We start from the raw sequence: 21,926 nt of genomic DNA, 5'->3' as shown, positions 1-21,926 counted from the left end.
GACTCGCCCCGACGATCAGCCGGCCTTGAGCGTAGTGGTTCCTCACACCGTCGCTTCACGAGCTTCTGCCTTGAGTTCCAGAGGCCGGGGTCGTAGACAGTCTCGAGCTACGCCAGCTCCAGTCACCTCTACTTCCGCTCCTAGCACTTCTACAGCTGCTGCTTCTGCTTCTACTTCTGGCACTGTTACGGTTCGAGGGGACACCTCCCTCGACTCTCACCCAGATTATCCGCAGGTATTATTCGTCAACGCTTTACACCGTACGAAATTTTATAACCTGCTTAAGTGTGTGCATGTACCTTCCCGTTTTCTAGAGAAAACGGCACTAGATAGACTCGGCATTTACGAGTCGGTTTGTGAGTTACTACGGGTCACGGGGATGCCTGGCCTCATCACTATTAGAGGCCGTACCTTCTTAGAGCTGAGGAACAAATGAACAAGTGAATGCTTTCCAAGCATACAAGAGTGGTACCCCTTATTCCAAATATTACAATAAAAACACCAAATTCCATCCAAATCTCTCATACAAAAGCCAAAATGTTCAAAACCCTCAACCAACATACACCCCACCTCCCATGAGAAACCAAAATCAAAGACCCTTTTACAACCAAAACCAAGGTTACCAAAATCAAACTCCATTTAATCAACAAAATGACCAAGGTTTTGATGTTCAAAAAGCGGTCCTTCAAATGCAAAAGAATCAACAAGAGTTTTTCACTCAAATGCAAAAAGATAGTCAAGCAAAGGAAACCACCATCAACAACATCCTAGGTCACACCAAAATGTTGGAAACCCAATTGACTCAACTAGCATCTTCAAGCTCACAAAGACAAAAGGGACAATTACCACCTCAAAGTAATCCCCCAAGACATGAAAAGGTTAGTGCCATTCACTTGAGAAGTGGTACAAGGTATGAAGCACCGAAGAAGCAAGTTGAGGATGAAGTTGTGGAAGCTAGTGACAAGGAAGAAATTGTGCAAAACTCCAAGGATGGAGAACCATCAAAAGAAGCCTACATTCACTTTGGTCATGTCCCAAAGTTCCAAAATTCTCACATATCCCACTTGGGATTGATGAAGATGCCGTCATGGCATTAACATGATGCTTTGGTGATTTTGAGGCTTCTTCAAGTCTAGCCATAGCCTTTTCAAACTTCAAATTGATGGTATCTATGTGAGCACTAAGTTGAGCACCCAATTGAGTAACGGAGTCCACTTCATGCTTTCCTCCTCTAGTAGCCTTGCGAGGTCTACTATATTGTGAGTTATGGATCGCCATTTCCTCAATTTTGTTCCAAGTTTGATTGTCATCAACTTCGGTGAACATTCCATTTGATCCCATGTTGAGAATGTTCCTTGAATCTTCATATAGACCGTTCCAAAATTGTTGTACCAAGAACCACTCGCTAAGTCCATGGTGAGGACATGAGCGACAAATCCCTTTGAACCGCTCCCAAGCATCATACAAAGATTCTTCATCCCTTTGCTTAAAGCCCGTAATCTGAGCTCTTAGCATGTTAGTCTTTTCCGGTGGGTAGAACTTTTTGTAGAAAGCTAGAGCCAACTTCTTCCAAGAATCAATTCGGAGAGTAGCCTTATCAAGGCCTTTCAACCATTGTTTCGCGGTGCCAATTAGAGAAAAAGGAAATAAGACCCATCGAATTTGGTCTTGAGTTACACCGGTTTGAGAAATCGCATCACAATAGTCACAAAAGGTCTCCATATGAGAATGAGGGTCTTCACTAGGCATCCCCCCGAATTAGCTTCTTTCGACTAATTGGATAAATTCGGATTTGGCAATAAAATTTCCGGTTAGATGTTGTGGTGTGGGAGTACCATTGGGTAGGTTCTCCTCGGTGGGTACGGAATGTGATGAAAACTTAGGCATTGTGGGTTGATTTTGTGTTGTATTTTGTGTTGGGTTCTCCTCACCTTCTCTTGCAAAAGGGTTGATGAACTTAATAGTTGGTTGAATATCTACAACCTCACCAATACCTCTCAAATTTCTCCTAGCAAGTCTTCTATTGGTTGTCAAAGTTCTTTCAATTTCACAATCAAAAGGTAACAAATCACCTTGTGACCTTCTAGACATGCAAAATATCAAACAACTCGAAAACAATTAGAACAAACCTTGAGGAGTTTTACTTCCTCAAGGGAAAGAAAGACACAACTAATAACAATATAAGAAAATCTAAATCAAGTTAACACCGTCCCCGGCAACGACGCCATTTTTGGTCGGGACTATATCTTTTCGGTAACTTGTCGTTAGGAGCACCTAGACCAAAACACAATTTATAGCTTCACGAACAACTCTACAATTAGTAAAGAGGTAAGTAAAGGTCGGATCCCAAGGGACGGGAATTGAGATGAGATTTCTATTGCAACTAGTCGTGTCTTAGGGGTGTCACAATTGGGGTTGATGTAGAAGGTCACTAAACTAAATAGCAATGAAAGTAAACAAGCAAGATGAATTAAAAGGGTTGTAAACAATTGATAAAAAGCACTAGGGTGTTATGGGGTCATAGGGGAATCATGGGAATTGATCATACAAACATGTTCTCAAATTATAAGCAAGCAATTATTGTTGTGATGGATTGAGTTGGTTTATATCTTACAATCCTAGGAAAGTTTGGGTCCCGGAGCCGAATCGATTAGATTGTACAACACCTACAAGTCGACTTAGTCTTTCCTACTCAACAACATGCATGGTCTAATGAGACTCGAGTTGGTTTATATCTTAAAAGTCTCATTGAAAAGATAGGTGATGGGTAAAAAATGCAAGGATTCATAGGCTCGCATTTCATCAAACATAACATGTGCATGAGTTGAGATCATAACAAGCATGCAAATAAACCATGAAAGCATATTAATTTAAGCATGAATCATTCCCCATGTTGGTTTCCCCTAATTACCCATTAACCCTAGCTAGGTGACTACTCACTCATTATCATGTTGATCATGCTAGCAAGGTTGTCAATCATACTAACAAAGTGAAACATGATGAATAAATGAAAGTAATTAACAATAATTAAAGAGGGATTAAGAGAATTATACCTACTAATGATTCCAATAATAAAGCAAAAAATAAAAGAAGTACTTGATGCTTGATTGAGAGGTTGTCAATCTCCCAATAATAACCCAAATAATCTTCAATTACCCAAAATAAAGAATGAACAAGAGAGAGATTAAGGAAATAAAACTTGTATTAAAACTTGATTAATTGTTGATTACAAAATTAAAGAGAGATTTGATTGATATTAACTACACTAAAGATTTCTAAGAAGAACATGCTCTTCTAATTAGACTAATGAGGTATTTATAGTGGGGATTAGGTGTAGGAATTAGGGTTAACTAAGGGCTTAAATGACGATTAAGTCCCTACTTAAGGAAACGCCGGTATTTTTGGAAGGATGGGCATCTTTCTTTGAAGCTTGAAGAAACGAATTTGTCTGCCTGGGAATCCGTGCGTCTTAGGCACGGGATGGGCGGTTTCTGCGGTCTCTGCCCGGGCGTCTTTGGGAGAAGCCGGGTGTCTTCTGGTGTTGCTGCCCGGGCGTCTTCTGGTGAAGACGCTCGGATTGTGGTGGTGGAGGACGGGCGTCTTCAAGATAATCCGCACGGATTGCTGGACAGTCTCATTTCTTCTTCTTTTCTTCCCCTTTCTTCATAAAATCCTTGGGGATTTCCTCGGGGATGCAAGGATCTTTTCTAATCATTGCCCATCTACTATAGTATGTACAAAGGCCTTCTAATCTTGTCTCTCCTTGATGCTTGGTCATTGAATTCAATCAATTTAGCCTCATTTTGCCATGAAAATGCAAGGTTTGCACTCCTTTTCTACCAAGGACACAAAACCTCAAAGAATATGCAAACCAAAGAACTAAAGACAATAAATGACCCAAATATGCACTAAAAAGCATGGGAAAAAGGCTAATTCGGGGACTAAATATGCTCTAATTATGGTCACATCAAATATCCCCAAACCGAACATTTGCTCATCCCGAGTAAAGAGGTGACAAAGACTAGGACCATTATTTAAACTAACCTAATAACATAGCCGATATGAGACAATTAGCGGGTCTCACTCCGCCCTTTCAACTCACAACAAGACAACCATGAGGTAGGATGCCTTCTTGCAAGGCAAGGTGGGTCTTTCCAAAATGGCGACACATCCAAACATTAAGCACACAAAATCAAATAATGGATGCATCTACAAAAGAATAGTCACTTTCCTCATCTAAGTGGCGGAAATTATCTAAAAGGGAAGTAATTCAAGGGTACACACTCCTTCATAGATGCAATTTCTTCAAACTACTAAGCCTAGAAGGATACCAATAAATCACCTCCAAATTGTGTCAAGCTAGGGTACCTTTGTCCTCAATCGTTAAATGCTTTTGTCAATAGTAGACTCCCTATGGTGTTAGAAACACTGGAGGATCGCGGAATTCCCCCTCTTGCCTAGACAAGAAGAAGGGTCGTCCCCTCTCTACCATGCACAAAAATGGATATGATGGATAAAGGGATCGATAGAATTTGAGTTTCACTTTGGGAGTTTGCTTTCATTTTTGTTTTTCCCCCCAATTTCTTGTGGCATATAACATTTGAGAACACTTTCTTGCCATTTCTTTTTGATTTTTGGCATTTCAACACTTGACAACTTTTCAACTTTTGCATTTCTTTTTGATAATTTTCAAAGTCACCCCATATGTAGTGAGGGTGGCTTATATTTGAAACTTTAGGAGTCTATTTTTGCTCCTCTTTTCATTTGATGCATTTTTTTGCAAACTTTCTTTTACTTTTCATTTCATTGAACTCAAATTGATTTCTTTTTGTGCCCATTCCCTTTTGTTGACAAAAATGTGGTAGAACATGGATGATGGATGGATGGATGTATGGTTTCAAGGGTCACCTTGGAATAAACGGTAGCCAAGGAGTTATCACACCACAAGGTACTCTTAACTAGGCCTTAATCCATGGGTCAAAGGATACTAGCATGACACATCCTAGGGTGTTTTACAAGTATTCTAACAAGCAAAGTCTTAAGAAGAAAAAGCATCTACTAGGGCCTATATACACTTGTCAAGCTTCCCAAATAGACGGTTTCACAAAATTTTCTAACATGCAACTACATGCTATGATGCAACTAACATATGAACATCCTAATACAAATGATTCTACCAACTAATATGACATATACACTAAAGGCAAGTCCTAAGTTCGCATTGTTGTACCGCATCAATCAAAATAAAGCCACATAGTCATTAACATAAAGAGGAAAAAGGAGATTGGAAAGATCATACCATGCGGTCTTCAATATCCTTATATCTCGGATGTGGCGTAGTCGATCAATGTGAACAAGGATAGAACAAATACAATATATACATGACTACACTACAAAGGAAATGAACTTGTTTTTGGTTTTTCAATTTTTCAATTTTTTATGGTTTTTTCGATTTTCGATTTTTTTGGATTTTTGAATAAAAGTTAAGTTAGAATTCCCCATCCCCACACTAATATGGGCATTGTCCTCAATGGCCAAAATGATGGGAAATCATGTAAGCATGATGCATGAATTCTACACTAAATGCAAGCTACACTAATCTACACTACATGATGCATGGTTTTTTGTTTATGACGGAGAGGATAATTTAGATTACCTCCCGTTGTGTATGCATGTACTTCCCCAAACTGAGTTAGACATTATTGCTAATGTCCTAAGGTTGGGTGTAGTTCATGCACACACGATGCAATGCATGAAACTAAATTTGTTATTTTTGATTTTCAAAAGTGGGAACAATGAAATAAGAACACCTCAATGGGGCCGAGGTGTTAGTCCTCTATGGTGCTAGGACTACTCCAACTATGATCAAGATAAATAAATAAAACAAAGAAAGAAGTATAACAAACCTCAAGAGGGTAGGAGCCTCCAAAGCTTGCTAATCTTCCATCATATCATCACTATCATCATCTTCCTCAATAGAAGTGGACTCATCACCACTTCCCTCTTCACTTTGTTGTTCACTTTGTTCATCATCCTCTTCTTCTTCTTCACTAGCCTCTTCATCAATGTTATCATCAACATCTTCATCACCGACAACCTCATTGTCACCCGGAATCTCACCCCTAGATGCACTCGGAAAGAAGACTTCCATATCCGCCCAACTAGGCAAAGGACATGAAGGATCAAGTAGTCCTTGCCTAGCTAAGTGAAGGAGGGGTGGATATTGGGCTAAGTAAGCATATTCCCGGTCCTTGAAGGCTTGCTTGTGCATCTCTTGCATAAGAAGAGTCATATAATGTTTGCTTGCTTCAACACCTTCGGGTTTGAACTCTTGGTACTTGAAAGGATAGGGTGGTGTGACAATGGAAGAGGAGGGCATTTCAACTTCATCCCTTTGTTTTCGGATAATATATTCGGCCTCTTTTGAGAGGGGATGGAGATAGTTGGTCCGATGGACACTTAAACGACAAATCTTCGAAGGCAAAGTAAAAGATCTCGCCTCATTAGTGAGCCACCCATACTTGGTGTCAAGAGGGTTATGAGAGACCCACTTGTATTTGTTTATCATAGTATCCAAATCAATGAGATGACCACCCTTTTTCGCCACATACTTGCTATCCTTGTTGAAGTTCGGATCAAAGTACTTAGCCAAAAGAGTGACTATACCTCCATTCATAATAACGGTAGTGCCTTGCTTCCCACAATCAACATTTAGCCATCTATCCACCAAAAGCCTTAGAGAGTTGAAAGGCTTGGTGAATTCCCTTCCAATGTTTAAGGCCGACTCAAGAAGAACAAAATCGAGTTTGGTAAAGTGGTTGGTGTCTTTTCTCGCAATGATGGTATTCCCTATGACCTTGTGCCACACTCTAATGCCCGGATGGTGGACTAATAGAGCGCGACTAGCATGATAGTTCTCAAATTTCCTTCCGGAAATCGCCTCCCAAAGAGGAGCGGGGTCATATTTGCCAACATCCTTGAAATAACTCGGTGAATCACTAAGACCCAAAGCTTTACTCATTTCCTCAAAGGAGATGCGCCTACTTACATTAGCTAGGCGGAACTCGATGCTTTCCATAGTCTCAACCTTTGTAACTTTCAAAGAACTCAAGAATTCTAAGGTAAGGGAGGGGTATGTCAATTCTTTTGTTGTAAACAATTTGCCCAACCCCATGGCTTCAAAGAAGGCTCTAGTTTGCTCAAGGACACCCAACTTATCTAAGGCATCTTGACAAATAAACTTGGTGGATAGAAAGGATTTTCTAGCATACTTGCCAAAAGTTTCCCTATGGGATTTGGAAATGAAAATTACCTCCGGATAGTTCGAAAGTTGAGCAATTTCCGGAGTAGTAGATGTTGTTGCTTCCAAGGGAGGTTGTTGTTGTTGCACTTCCAAGTTTGAGCTAGCTACCACCATAGCCAATGAGGCTTTCTTTGCTTGAAGACTCTTTTGTCTTGTTGAGAGTGCCTTTGCCTTTGGTGCCTTTGTTGCTCCTTTTGTCCTTGCCATTGATGCTTGAACCAAGAAAAGAGTGAAATCTTCAATTTCCAAGTGTACCCAAATCGATTTTAAGATGAAAGGCTTTGCCTTTATATATTCAAAAATCGACTCAAAGGTTGAAGATTTTGGTGCTTGGTTTGATTTTTGTTGAAAGAGGAGTGATTAATTTTTGTTAAAAGGAGGTTTTGATTTGATTTTGGTGAATGTGGTTGAGGAAATCTTGTTTTTGTGATGGAGAGGATGAGGGTTTTGAGTTTTGGGGTTTATGGGTAGTGTTTTGAATGAAGGAATGAAGAAATGAATGTGGGAGGGGGTTTATAAACGCCCGAAAAATTTGAAATGCAGGGGGAAGACGAGCGGCTTTCCTTCGAGATGCCCGGATTCTGTCTGTTCTGGGCTTCAGGAATCTCGCCTAAAGACGGGCGTCTTTCAGCAAAGACGCTCGGATTTGCAACTGCGGGACGGGCGGCTTTCACTGAAGACGGGCAGATTCCTTTCCAGGGATTTTTCTTGTTTTTCTCAGCCAAAAAGACGGGCGTCTTTCCTTCCAGGACAGGCGTCTTTCTGAAGACGGGCGGATTCTATTGCAGGACGCCCGAATTTGCTAACAGTCCCAAAATTTCAAAAATTCAGCTCATGAAGGACGGGCGGATTCTGACCAAGTTTCCCGGATTGCCTGAAGACGGGCGGATTCTCTTGAAACCGCTCGGATTCTGCCCCTTTTACTCGGATTCAGTTCCATCCGTGTACTTGCATATCCCTTGTCATTTTTCCATTCTTCAAAATCCCATGTTCTTCATTGTGGGGGCACTACTAAGGCATGAATAACCTAGGCAATTGCTATCCCCACACTAAGCTAAAGCACTACACATCAATTGAAATCATTAGTCCCTCCCTCACTTCTCTCAAAAATGATAATTATCTTGATCAAGGCACAAAAATCCAAAAAATGACAAAAATGCAATTCAAGAAAAATGCGAGTTAGGGAGTTAGAAATATTTACAAATGGTGGTTTAGGGAGGACTCCACCAAACTCTCATCCTTAGTGAGATGTCATGGGGGCATGTCCAAGGTGTTGTTGATGTTGCTCAACACCTTGAAGAAATAATCAAAAGCTTGTACATTATCATGATAAAGATCTTTACTAGTTCTTTGCCCTTGTTGTCGGTCTTGATCGATAGCATTGCCAATATAGGGATTAAAAATCCCTTCAAACTCGTCGTCCCAAAGACCACAAACTTCATCCACTTGATCACAAAAGATCTCTTCAGTTGATAGAGACAACTCTCCCAATTTCTTATCTTGGCCAATGAGGCCGTCTTCTTCATTGCTTGAGTTTGTAGATACCTCATTTCTGCACCTCCCGCAAACCACCCGGTGATGATTGGGCCGCATGTTTGCTACGCGGAACGATTTGTGACAGTTTGTAAGTTTATCGTCAAGTGATTGCTCAAACATTAATGTCTACCTCTTAGTTGTCATCTACGTGCTGATACGGTCGTTTTGACAGTAATTAGAGTACATTTGGAGTCCGGGCCTAAAACCGTCTTCATTTTCTGATAACCGTTAAATCCCGAGTCAGAATGTTCTAAAATGTTCCGGATATTTCTATTCCATATTTTATAAATATTTCATAATCTTTATCCTTTGGTAAACAATTTCCCGTAATATTCACATAAAATATTAAGGAAAACCGAATTATTCCGTCCTACCATAACTTAAACACGGAAATCTTTCTTCCGCAGGAGGAAACCACTTGGGAACAGACGCGGCGGTCTTTGCGCTCTTCTTCCAAGAGACGCAGTGGCTGCTGCGCCTCTTCCCAGGTCCTTTTCTGCATAATTTTCGTATCTTTTTTTATATCTTTACGAGATTTACGTCCAAAGAGTCTCTGAAACCCTAATTCCTTCACGTGATTAGTATAAATAGGAGCCTTCGCTCCTCATATTTCTCACACGAGTGTCCGCCCTTCTCTTCTCCCTTTGCATTCTAGACCTTTGTTCTTACTTTTTGGCGTCTACGTGCTTGAACATTCGACCACGTAAGCTCGGATCCTTCTGAGTACCAGCCTCGTTTGCATGACCGACCAATTTGACTAACTCCACAATCAATCAACTTAATTAATCTAATCGTTTTCCTCTTACGAGGGCACTTTCGTTACATCCGCGTCGAGCATCGCTAATCGATATCTTAGTCCTTCTCGTTTCGTCAAACATGTAAGTCTGAGAGTGTAAATCTCTCTTTATGTGTTTTATTTATCTTTTTGTATCAATTGTAAGGTTTATGTCGAAAACATCTCTTAAAACCGATTTCTAAAACCATGCTTTAAAACTCTTTTTTTACGGATTTTCAGAAGACAGACCGTCGAGAAAGGACGCAGCAACTGCTGCGCCTCTTCGAAGGAGCGCAGTTCCTACTGCGCCTCTTCGTGAGGCTGCCGCAGTTCCTGCTTCCTTTCTTCTTCCTTCGTCCTCTGTAGTTCGTCAAATATTTGTTTGTTTTCACTTGTTCTTCAATTCCTTCGTTATAATAGTACAATAATTCACATGTATATTATTTATCATCGTTAACATGTTTTATCCATCATTAAATCCGACTTAAATCCCTAATAATCTCATATTTGCGGGTTGTCGTCATTAAACTCAATTCGGGTTTTAGAGATTCAATTCATCAATATTGGGTTTCTGGAATTCATCATTGACATATTTGTATCTGTTATTTGTCATATCTATCATATATTCGTCATTAATCCGTTGTATTTAACCTAATTAATTGATTTAGTTTGTTAACTTGTTGATAATTCTCATTAATCATGTAAATAATCCGTCTTTAATCTGTCTTATCCATGTTTTATTGTTTTATGACCCTCATTCACATGTAAATAACCTATTAATCACTTTCATCTGAGTAAATAATTTAATCAATCATTAAATTCACCAACGAGTATTAACAACACGCAATTCCGGCTTCACAGCTAGAATTCAGGTCAGGAACAGACGCAGCAACTGCTGCGCCTATTCCAAAAGACGCAGCTCTGCTGCGCCTGTTCCGGAGTTGAATTCTGTCCCTGAATTCCGTTGTTGCTTGACCTAGTTTAATTAGTTTACGTTTAATTAACTATTAATCATATTATCACCTTCTGTTTTGTTCGTTAATTCTTCCTTTATTCGTTTTCTCAAATTTTCCGTTTTAAAGGTATTTTCGACATAAATCGCTAAACCCAATGTAATTATTGTAATTTACATTATTGTAATTTTCGTTGTATTATTTATCGCATTTGTATGATTCATTTGTATGTTTTCACATGTAATTGAACATTAAATCCTACTTCGATCCAATTGTATGCTAAATTACGTGTTCAATCGACTTAGCCTAATTCTCATATGTTAGGATTAAAACTTGGATGTTGCATTGCATGCATATAGCCGATGATATATCGAGTGCGAATGATGTCCCTAATCATTAGTAGAGGCCGCTATCGAGGCGGGCGGGATTAGGTGTTCGATCAAAAGAGCTTCCTAATACGTACCCTCATCCCTTACTCCAGATCTCCGTGAGCACCCGTGTTCATTGGCATCCACGAGAGTCATTCTAGACATAGAATGCTAAGGGTAACGATTGCTTAGTGTTCATGTCTCTACTTTGTGTCTTGACATGACACGAGGTATTCGTACGGTTCCAATTTCCCATAAAAATTAGTGGCGACTCCAACCAAAAATGCAAACGCTTGTTCTCTTCCTCCCAAGCGTCCCCGTGAGCCCCCCGCTGTCCACAGTTTGGCGACTCCGCTGGGGATAATACACTTACGTGTAGCCAAAAGGGTGAAACTTGAACAAGGTTAGGGAATAGTTTGTACAAGACAATTGTCGGTTTTCATAACTCGGTCTTCCTAGACCGTTTTATTCGGCCTTCCTAGGCCCAACCCAACCCATTCGACCAATCGTCCCGTCTAAACGGTCCTAATTCTTATTTGGGCCCAAGGATGGATAGCAATTGACGTCATCCATACCATGATGCTTACTCTTGTTTGTATCAAGGGCCTTCACTACTTGAGGAAATGGACTAGGAATCGGCCTTACTCTTGTTTGGTACGAGCCTCTCCACAGACTTCGGGTTTGATGGTTCGGTATGGCAACCCACCCTTTAAACCAAAACCCTTTTAAATGCACTCAGCATCCCGTTATAATGCTTGTATGAATGTTTGTACCTTACGCGATCACCATTTCTAAACAAAACCATGACGATTTTTGTAAAAAAATCAAAATCCTTTCAAAATTTCGAAAAAAAAAGAGGCCTTTGATTAGCGCAAAAAAACTCTGTCCGTTTGTCGAGCCAAAATACGGGTCACAAGCCCATTTCAAAACCTCACTTTGAGTCCACTCCTACAACTACACTATAGTTGACTAGGATACACATTTTCAAAAACCTTGTCTTTTCTTCAAAACTCACTCAACACAAGGGGCACACACCCACTTCACGAGTCAAAACATTTCTTCTTTTAGCAAGTGTGTTAGAATGGTCGATCGTGTTTTGATTCGTCATCGATCTCTTATCCAGTTTTCAAGATGCCTGGATCCAGCGAAACAAACCTCCATCAACTTCTAGATGGTAATGATCGAATCCTAGCCGCGCTAGCCCGTATCCAAGATACCCAAGATCAAGTCCATGATCGCCTTGAGATCATCGAGGGACGGATCTATGCCGTAGAGGGAAGGTTGCCTCCCCATGAAAGTGAAGTAATAGGTGACTCATGGATGAATCCGAGGGATGAAAATCCTCCCATGGGACTAACTGTAGCCGAGAAAAGACTCCAATACTTAGAGGAGCAATTGATGTACCTTAAAGGGGATGACATTTATAGGGAGAACAATCACAAGTATGAAGCCGTCAATTCCAAATTACCAACCAACTTCAATATGACGGATATCCCTAAATTCAAGGGGCACGAGAACCCTTTGAACCACATCCGTGCCTTCAAGGATTACATGTCTATCAAAGGCATCAAACCCGAGATGTTCTTAAGGATCTTTCCTTCATTTCTTGACACCATCCCGAAGCAATGGTTCTACTCCTTAGAACACAAGAAGGTCGCTACTTGGGAAGATGCCGCGATCGAGTTTTCCAAGCAATATGCGGATAATGCCGAGATCCAAGTTAACATGCGCACTCTAGAGGTTCTTACCCAAAATGACAAAGAAGGATTCACCGACTTCCTAAGTAGGTGGAGGAAGACTAGTACCCAACTAGTTGAACGCCCGGATGAGGCTACCCTTGCGAAGAAGTTTGTGGACTATCTCAAACCCATCTATGCCAATCATTTGAGATACCAAAATATCAAAACTTTCAAGGACTTAACCTTACTAGGGACAAGGATCGAAGATGACATCCGTAAAGGACTCTTGTCCAAAACGGTAGGTCGAGGATATCAAGGTTCAACAAGTCGTTCATGCGGCTCCACTAGCAAGGCCGATGAAGGTAACCTTCTCGAGCCATCCAAGAAAACTACCCCACCAAGGAAATTCACAAATCTTGGGGACACTTACTCCAACGCTCTAAAAAGGTTAATGAAGCAAGGCAAACTCCAACCCATTGGACCTACTCCCGAACCCGAAAGGAAATCCAAATTCATAGACGAGAACTCGTACTGTGAATACCATAGGGGCAAGGGGCACGACACAGAAAAATGCTACAAGTTGAAAAATGTGCTTCAAGATATGATTGAAGATGGTCGATTGCCAATACCGCCGGGAGGTAAACCCAACAACACTCAGAATCCTCTTGGAGTTCTAGTGATCACATATGACGAATCTACCTTAGATTGCTCACACCTCATTTCTCCAATTGAAGATGAAATCCATGCAATCGAAAATGAAGGTTTCTATTCTACTATCTCCCCTACCATTTCCGACTTCATCACATGGGCAAGGAGTGTGGATAGGCAAGTTTGGGAATTACGAAACATGGTGATAAATTTACGCGATCCCAACGCAACACCCAAAGAACATATGCCATTAATCTTCTCTCAAAATGCTACTATGCAGGAAGTAGTCGCCGTGGTTGATAAACTAGTCGACCAAATCATACGACTAGAAGATGAAATCATGAGAATGAGGAAGTTAGCTACAATCAATGGAGTTTGGGCCGACGATGACGATGACGAGTACCTCATTGAGAACTTCCTAGTCAAGGAAATAGTCCAAAATGGTGAAGACCAAGATGTGGACCACCTAACTCGTTCGGGTCGTCCATACAAAGCACTACTCAAAATAGTCCAACCAACATTGTCACACCAAATGATAACGAAGAAGACTCCACTGACCATTTGCTCAAGCAATTACAGAAGACAAAGGCTGATCTTTCAGTATGGCAATTAATAGCAAGCTCATTCCCACATCGCCAATCTTTACTGCAAGCTTTGGCCAAACTAAATGTAGCACATAATTCGACACCCGAAGATGTAGTAAACTTGGTCTTACAAGAATCACCAAAGCTAAGTAATCCTATTACTTTCTCAGACGAAGATTTGCCACCTTTTGGCGCAGGTCACAACTTAGCTCTTTACATCACTGTCATTTGTCTAAAGAAGAACGTGCCATTGACCTTGGTAGATGATGGCTCCGCGGTCAACGTCATACCCCTCAAAACGGCATACAAATAAGGCATGAAAGAGTCGGATTGGACCCCTACCAATCAAGGTGTGCGTGCATATGATGGTACACGACGAAAGGTGGTAGGACTTGTTAACCTAACCATAACCACAGAGCCAAATGAGCGAAAGGTTAACTTCCAAATAGTGGACATTGAAGCTTCATTCAACATACTTTTAGGAAGACCTTGGATTCACGCTTCCAAAGCGGTAACATCCACCCTCCATCAAAAGATGAAAATCCCACTAAATGGCAAAGTGGTGACGATCACTTCGTCACCCATCAAGGCAATAATCGAAAAGCAGTCGAACACAATCAAGTCCTTGCAGATCCCGTATACGAACTTGGGGGCTTCCAAAGCATAAGTGTCATAGAAAGCGAGTTGGCACCCTTATACTATGACCCGTACTCCAACTTGGTGGTCAACCGCATGCTCAAAACCCAGGGATACTTCCCTGGAATGCCTTTGAACCCTACCCGAAGAAACACCTTCGCAGCATATAAGGAAGGCAACTCAAAGAGGATACCACATGGACTAGGGTACAAACCAACTAAAGAAGAGGTTCTCGAAATGCTTGCTCAAGTTCAAAACCGTAAGCATGTAGGAGTCCAAATGCGACCCTATCTCCCTACCCTAAATGGGTACTTTGTTGAAGAAAGAAGTCTAGAACTCTTTCACGGATTTCCCGAGCCTTGGCATTATCTCGAAAAGAAGCTAGCCGGAATCGAGATCTTTCACGATTGCTACTTCATCCCTCCAGAAACGGTTCCTACCGCTAAAACCCGTCAAGCACCTTGCTTAGACGAACAAGCTGTTAGCCTATTATTTGGAGAAGATCGATTTGTTAGGGCCGCGCAGGATGAGATCATTACCATGATACTTCAAGACGATCGTTTCAACCCCACCGCGTTAATCACAGAAACCAACGCAAGTCAGCATAAAGGATGGAGAAAATCAATCAAGTGGACCGACAATCAAGGAAGACTCTTCAAGCTCACCACTGGAGAAGGAGATATGTTCAAAGGAGAACCAGAAGACGATGAGTTCGAGTTGGAGTCGGAGTCAGAGCCGGAGTCTAGAGAAGTCACTAGAGAGTCTCCTCCTGTCGTCATCCCCACTCCCTTTGTTTCTCCTAGCCTAGCCTCAAGTAGCCACAGTAGTTCGGGAAATGTCCCAACCACTGTACCTTTGCCGCCACTGACCATGGATCAGTTGGCTTCTTTGTTTCAACTTTACTCAAATTTTAATATGAATAAATCAGGTTCTGCTTACTCTTTGTGTTATCTTGAGTGCAATTACATTTACGATGATATACGAGGATGACCAAGACCCAGACTCGATCGAAATACCTCCCTAAGTAGCTAAAGAAATACTACAGGAAGGGGAAGGGGGACCAGTAATAGAGGACACCGAACCCATCAATGTAGGAACCGAACTAGAACCCCAAGAACTTAGGATAGGGACTACCTTGAGCTCTACCGAAAGGGCCGATTTCATAGACCTCCTAAACGAGTTCAAAGATGTTTTCGCTTGGTCCTACAAAGACATGCCAGGGATCGACAGGGATATCGCCGAACATAGAATCCCGATTAAGCCAGGTTTCAAACCTGTAAAACAGAAGCTTCGACGATTGAGGACATAATGGGCTCTCAAGATTAAGGAAGAAGTTGACAAGCAATTCAAAGCCGGGTTCATCAAAGTTTCCGAGTATTCTGACTAGGTAGCCAACATAGTACCCATACCCAAAAAGGATGGGAGAATCCGTGTTTGTGTTGATTTTAGGGACTTAAACAAAGCAAGTCCTCAAGTGACTTCCCTCTACCACACATCGACATATTGGTGGACAATACTGCAGACCACACATTACTATATTTCATGGATGGGTACGCGGGCTATAACCAAATTAAGATGGCCATAGAAGACACGCATAAGACCGCCTTTGTCACTCAATGGGGAACCTATTGCTATACGGTCATGCCATTTGGATTGATCAACGCCAGAGCTACATATCAACGCACCGCAACTACACTCTTACATGACATGATGCACAAAGAAGTTGAGGTATACGTAGATGACATGATTGTCAAGTCCAAGGATAGAGAAGGGCATATTGCGAACCTTCGCAAATTCTTCGCAAGGCTACGTAAGTACAATATGAGGCTCAATCCTCAGAAATGCACATTCGGAGTAACATTTGGCAAACTCCTGGGATACGTCGTTAGCCAACGAGGTATAGAAATAGACCCTTCCAAGATTAAAGCTCTGATCGAAATGTCACAACCTCAAACAGAAAAAGAAGTCAGAGGATTCCTGGGAAAAGTGCAGTATATAAGTCGATTCATATCGAAACTCACCATGATTTGTGAGCCTATCTTCAAGAAGCTCAAGAAAACAGACCACATCATGTGGGATGATGATTGTCAGAAGGCGTTTGACCGAATCAAAGAGATATTGGCTAAACCACCAGTACTCATACCACCTCAACGAGATCAACCTCTTGGTTTATATCTCATAGTAACTGAAACAGCCATGGGTGCCATGCTAGCTCAAATTGTAGGAAGTGAAGAAAGAGCTATCTACCACCTTAGTAAGAAGTTCTTGGAGTACGAGTGCAAATACTCACAACTCGAAAAGACATGCCTCGCTCTTGTGTGGGCAACGAAGAAGCTACGCCATTACATGCTTAGCTACTCCGTCAAAATATACTCCAGAATGGATCCAGTCAAATACCTCTTCGAGAAACCCGTCCTCAATGGACGCCTAGCAAGATGGACTTTGATGCTCTCAGAATTCGACCTCAAATACGTGCCTCCGAAAGTTATAAAAGGGCGCGCCGTTGCCGAATTCTTCGCAGAAAATCCCATCAATGACGCACAAACAATAGACACTTGGTCATTTCCAGACGAGGATATACTCCAAACTGACGTAGACTCCTGGGACCTTTACTTTGATGGAGCGTCAAACTTAAGAGGATTTGGAATAGGAGTGTTGCTCATTTCTCCTGAAGGTGAGCATACACCAATTGCTGTCAAACTCGACTTCGAGGTGACGAATAACGCTGCAGAATACGAAGCTTGTCATATTGGACTACAAGCGGCAGTGAGCTTAGGGATTAAGAACCTCCGAGTACATGGGGATTCATCCCTGATCATCAACCAAGTTACGGGATCTTGGAAAATTCGAAGCGAAAGCCTAGCACCTTATCAAGCCAGAATAGACCAAGTTGCCCAATACTTTGATCACGTAACGTATCTACACCTACCTCGGGAAGAAAATCAATTTGCAGATGCTCTTGCAAAACTTGCATCTTTGATTAATATGCCAGATCACATGGTGGAAATGCCTTTGTACATCGAACGACGGTCAGAGCCGGTTTATGTCCAGCAAATCACCGATGAAGAGGAAATCGCGCAGGAACCCTGGTTCCAAACAATCCTGAATTTTAAGCTCAATGGTAACTATCCACCGGATACGGACAAGAGGGGACAACGTGTCATACGCCTACTAGCTTCCCAATACGTCCTCATGCAAGGAGAGTTATACAAAAGAACACCTCTTGGTGTAATCCTGCGTTGCCTTGATCATTCACAGGCACGAAAGGTGATGGAAGAAGTCCACGATGGAGAATGCAGTCCTCACATGAGTGGGCCCATGATGGCAAAGAAAATCACACGTTTGGGGTATTATTGGACCACAATGGAATCCGATTGCATCAAATACGTAAGACATTGCCACAATTGCCAAATCTTCGGGAATGTATAGCATGTCCCTCCTTCATTGCTCTATACGATGACATCTCCTTGGCCATTTTCTGCTTGGGGAATTGACATAATCGGGAAGATAACCCCAGCCGGAACAGGGGGTCATTGTTTTATCCTAGTGGCAATCGATTATTTCACCAAATGGGTAGAAGCGGCTTCCTACACTAGTCTCACGGCTAAAAATGTAGCAAAGTTCATACAAAACAACATCATCTGTCGATACGGTTGCCCACATGAGATCATTAGCGATAATGGATCACATTTCCAAGCTGAGACTGAGCAATTGCTAGCCAAATACAAGATTAGGCATCACCACTCTATGCCCTATAGACCATAGACTAACGGCGCAGTAGAGGCGGCAAACAGGAATGTTGTCACGATTCTCAAGAAAATGATTGACAACTATCGAGATTGGCCAAGCAAGATACCCTTTGCTTTGTGGGGGTATTGTACATCTGTTAAGACGCCCACTGGGGCTACTCCTTTCTATTTGACCTACGGCATTGAAGTTGTACAACCAGTCGAGCTAGAGATACCATCCTTGCGTATCTTACTCGAAAGTCAAATCCCAGAAGCCGATTGGAAGTGGGATAGATACGAAGAACTCATCCTCCTAGATGAACGTAGGCTACGCACATTACATAATGTCCAAACATATCAAGCACGTATCAAACGAGCCTTCAACAAAAGGGTCAAGCCAAGGAACATCAAGGAATGAGACTTAGTACTTAAATCGGTTAGAGCTCTTCTACCTGTCGACCCACGGGGAAAATTCAAACCTAATTGGGCCGGACCATTTCTAGTTAAATCCATACTTCCAGGGGGTGCGGTTAGAAGCACAGACCTAGATGGGAACGAGTTTTCAAACCCAACAAACCTTGACCAACTAAAACGGTACTATGCCTAGAATAGGACCAAAAACGCGACTCGCGTAACCTCACGTGCCGCTCTTGTGGCACTAAATAAACGGCCCCTGGCCAAGCTGAAATAAGCTAATGTCACTATGCTCTTGCATTTTGACAAATTTGTCATCCTCATATCATCAAATAAACTAAATTTGCACCTTCAGAGTAAGCAGAAAGCTCATGCTTATTTTCTAAGTTCATTACAAGCTCTTGCTTAGAACAATTATTCTTTTACATTTACTCGAACTACGCGCAAGGGTTTGATTTCATTTTCTAAACGAATACGTAGGCAATCCTTCACAGGATACAACCCATTATATTTAAAATGTAAATAGAAGGACATTTGCATCGCATTTGGAATTCGACAAGAATAATAAATAGAAAATCACAACGGTTTCATAACCATTTAACCTTTTTTATTTCATTCATTTTTTATTAATAGTAATAATACGTTACATAATAAAAATGGAATAGGCTAGGATTCTAAAAACCCCACCTTTTTATTACAACAATAAATAATAATAATAATAACAAATAATAAATAAAGACTCGGGCTATTCCTCCATCTTCCCTTTGCCCTTGTCATTCTTGTCATATTTCTTGTCACGACCTCGGGCCGGACGCTCTTGCGCCACTTCGGACCTAATCACCAAAGGTCTTTCTCGAGGCCTAGACTTTCCATTCTTGCCAATCACCATCTCTACGACAGGAGAGGTCTTCGGTTTCTTCGAAGGATGAACGACTCGAAACCCGACTTCTTCCTCTCCCTCAGTCAAATGCTTCTCCTTTTCTTTCTCTACCTCGCGCACCTTGTAGTCAACGGGCTCGCGCTTCCTCAATCTCTCGCGCTCTTCCGGAATAGTAGCTTTCCTCCATCGCAGATAAGAATCCGACACCCACAAGGCATTTGCAGAAGAGTTCAAGAACCACACATTTCTTTGAGCCCATTTAATGGCCCACTCCCTTCAGCTCTCTGTAGTAAGCGCCACGGCAAGCTGCGGGACGGTGTCAAGCTTCGGGATTGTCTGTTTTAGTCCCACCTGTCTCATCAGCCTCTCCGGGAAGATGCACACCATAAACTCCAAGCCAGGAATGCGCACGGATCGAGTAGGATCCAAAGAAGACACTCCAGTGACAGATTTGAGATGCCACCACGGCACAATCCACCTAATCAAGGGACCATCATCGCTCTTCAGTTTATTCTCCCAATAATTGCAGACTCGGGTGAAGTCCACCATGTAAAGCCTAGTCCTCATTTCAATTGAACGAGCGTGATAGGAAGGAACATGAACTGGGGGCTCGATCAATCAGAGCCGTTCCATAAGCCAAACATACCAAAAGCGGGTATTAGACATCAAAAGACAAAAAAAAAAACGAAACGACAAAAAAAAAAAAGAAAGAACAAAAAAAAAAGGAAAAGAAAGAATGTCTTTTACCTGCAGGATGACGGGTCTTCCCAAATACGGTAGGTCACGATTGGCTTTCCTATTATCCAAGCCCAAAAGGATCTCTCCTAAGCACAAACAAGCTGGGCTCCTGCGCAGCTCCATTTGCTCAACAAGGCCCAGAAGACGGGGATCACCTCTCAAGTCTTCATCAACATGCCCTTGGAAGACATACACATGCAACAAGCAAAAACCAAATGCCCTCCGCCTAGCAACATAAGAAACCGTGGGGTCGGCCCTGTTAATGAAACGATCTATGAAGTCCAACATTCGCACTCCCTTCGAAGTCACTAGACGGTCAAACTCAAGTCTAGTCAACACAAGCAAGTCTCTAAATTTGCTCTTGTACCCTTGCGAAGTAGAAGGAATGGAAGGCAAGTGTTCAGGATCCCACCCACCAATAGCGGCAATTTCTTCAGGAAACGGGCAAATATCGCCTCCAGGGAACGCAAAAACAGGGTAATTCGGCTCCCAATAGTCAAGACAAGCATCCAAGAACGGTTTAACAACCTTGATGAGTTTTAAACTCAACAATGACCCAAGATTATAGGCGCCCATATCATATTTCTCCATGTTCGAAAATTAATTGGTCCATTCCTTCAAGCGAATCTCCAAAGTATTCATGATAAAGAGTTTATTTTGAGAATTTTATGTAATAAGACGAAGAAGAGACGGAAGAATTGTGTGAATAAAAGCTCTATCGACGCTTCTATTTATACTAATTTCTGTTTCCAAAAATCCGTCAGAATAGAACAACTTGGGAACAGGTGCTGCGCCTCTTCAAAGGGACGCAGCTCATGCTGCGCCTCTTCCTCAGCTTCACTTCTGTAATTTTCCGCGTTGGATCTTTCCTAATTCCATGACGAATAATTTCCTATTCCTACGGGTTATTATTTTGGTAAATACGTGAAAATTACCATGTTTCAGGTTTCCTAATTCCGCGGGCACGCATTTCGAGGCGACATCGACATTTTCGCAATTTTACAACACTTGCACATTTTCATTTTAGGAAATAATTTTCATTTTCATTTTAGGAAATAATTTTCATTTTCATTTTAGGAAATAAATCTCATTTCGATTTACATTTATTACATTTTTTTTTAATCATCTCACTTCTAACTTATAGATTTCTGTTTTTTTTTCTTCTTTTGGGGGGTAACCCTCTCTACCGTCCGGTCATTTCCGGCAAAATTTTTGCAATTTTTTGCATTTTTTTAAGTCACTCATTTTGCGCTAATTAAGACCCTATGCATGTACAAATGTATGTTTTGCGTGATTTCTATGTAAATTTCGGCGGCATGACGGCGTAAACCGTCATCTACCAAACCTGTTCAAAGCTAACCTGCAGGTGCAAGCAACACAACCCAGCAGCAAAGGCACTCAGGCCATCTCATATATAACCAAGAAGGGAAATGTACAACAAACTGGGGGCTCGAGCCCCAAACAAAGTCCAGAATATTCAAAACGAAGGTCAAAATGTACAACCGTGCAAAATACGGCCAACAAACAAACAAGGACTGCACAAAACTACTGCTTGTCGCCCTCCAGCTCCGCAACTCTTGCCGCAAGAGCGGCAGTCTCGGCGTCTCGAACCTCGAGCTCCCTCAACAAGCGAGTTGTCTCCTCCCGAGACTGGGTCAACTCTCGCTCCAACTCGCGGTCACCC

General features: G+C 41.8%; 1 non-coding gene across 1 annotated transcript; it reads left to right on the top strand.

Moving 5' to 3' along the window:
- Window positions 1–1,408: 1,408 nt before the first annotated feature.
- Window positions 1,409–1,515, top strand: LOC141589253 (small nucleolar RNA R71). The gene has a single exon (XR_012520201.1). It is a non-coding gene; the product is annotated as a small nucleolar RNA R71 (small nucleolar RNA).
- The last annotated feature ends 20,411 nt before the right edge of the window (window positions 1,516–21,926 follow it).

Source organism: Silene latifolia, chromosome 6 (genome assembly GCF_048544455.1).
Source record: "Silene latifolia isolate original U9 population chromosome 6, ASM4854445v1, whole genome shotgun sequence".
Lineage (NCBI taxonomy): Eukaryota > Viridiplantae > Streptophyta > Magnoliopsida > Caryophyllales > Caryophyllaceae > Silene > Silene latifolia.
This window is presented reverse-complemented; position numbering and strand designations above follow the sequence as displayed.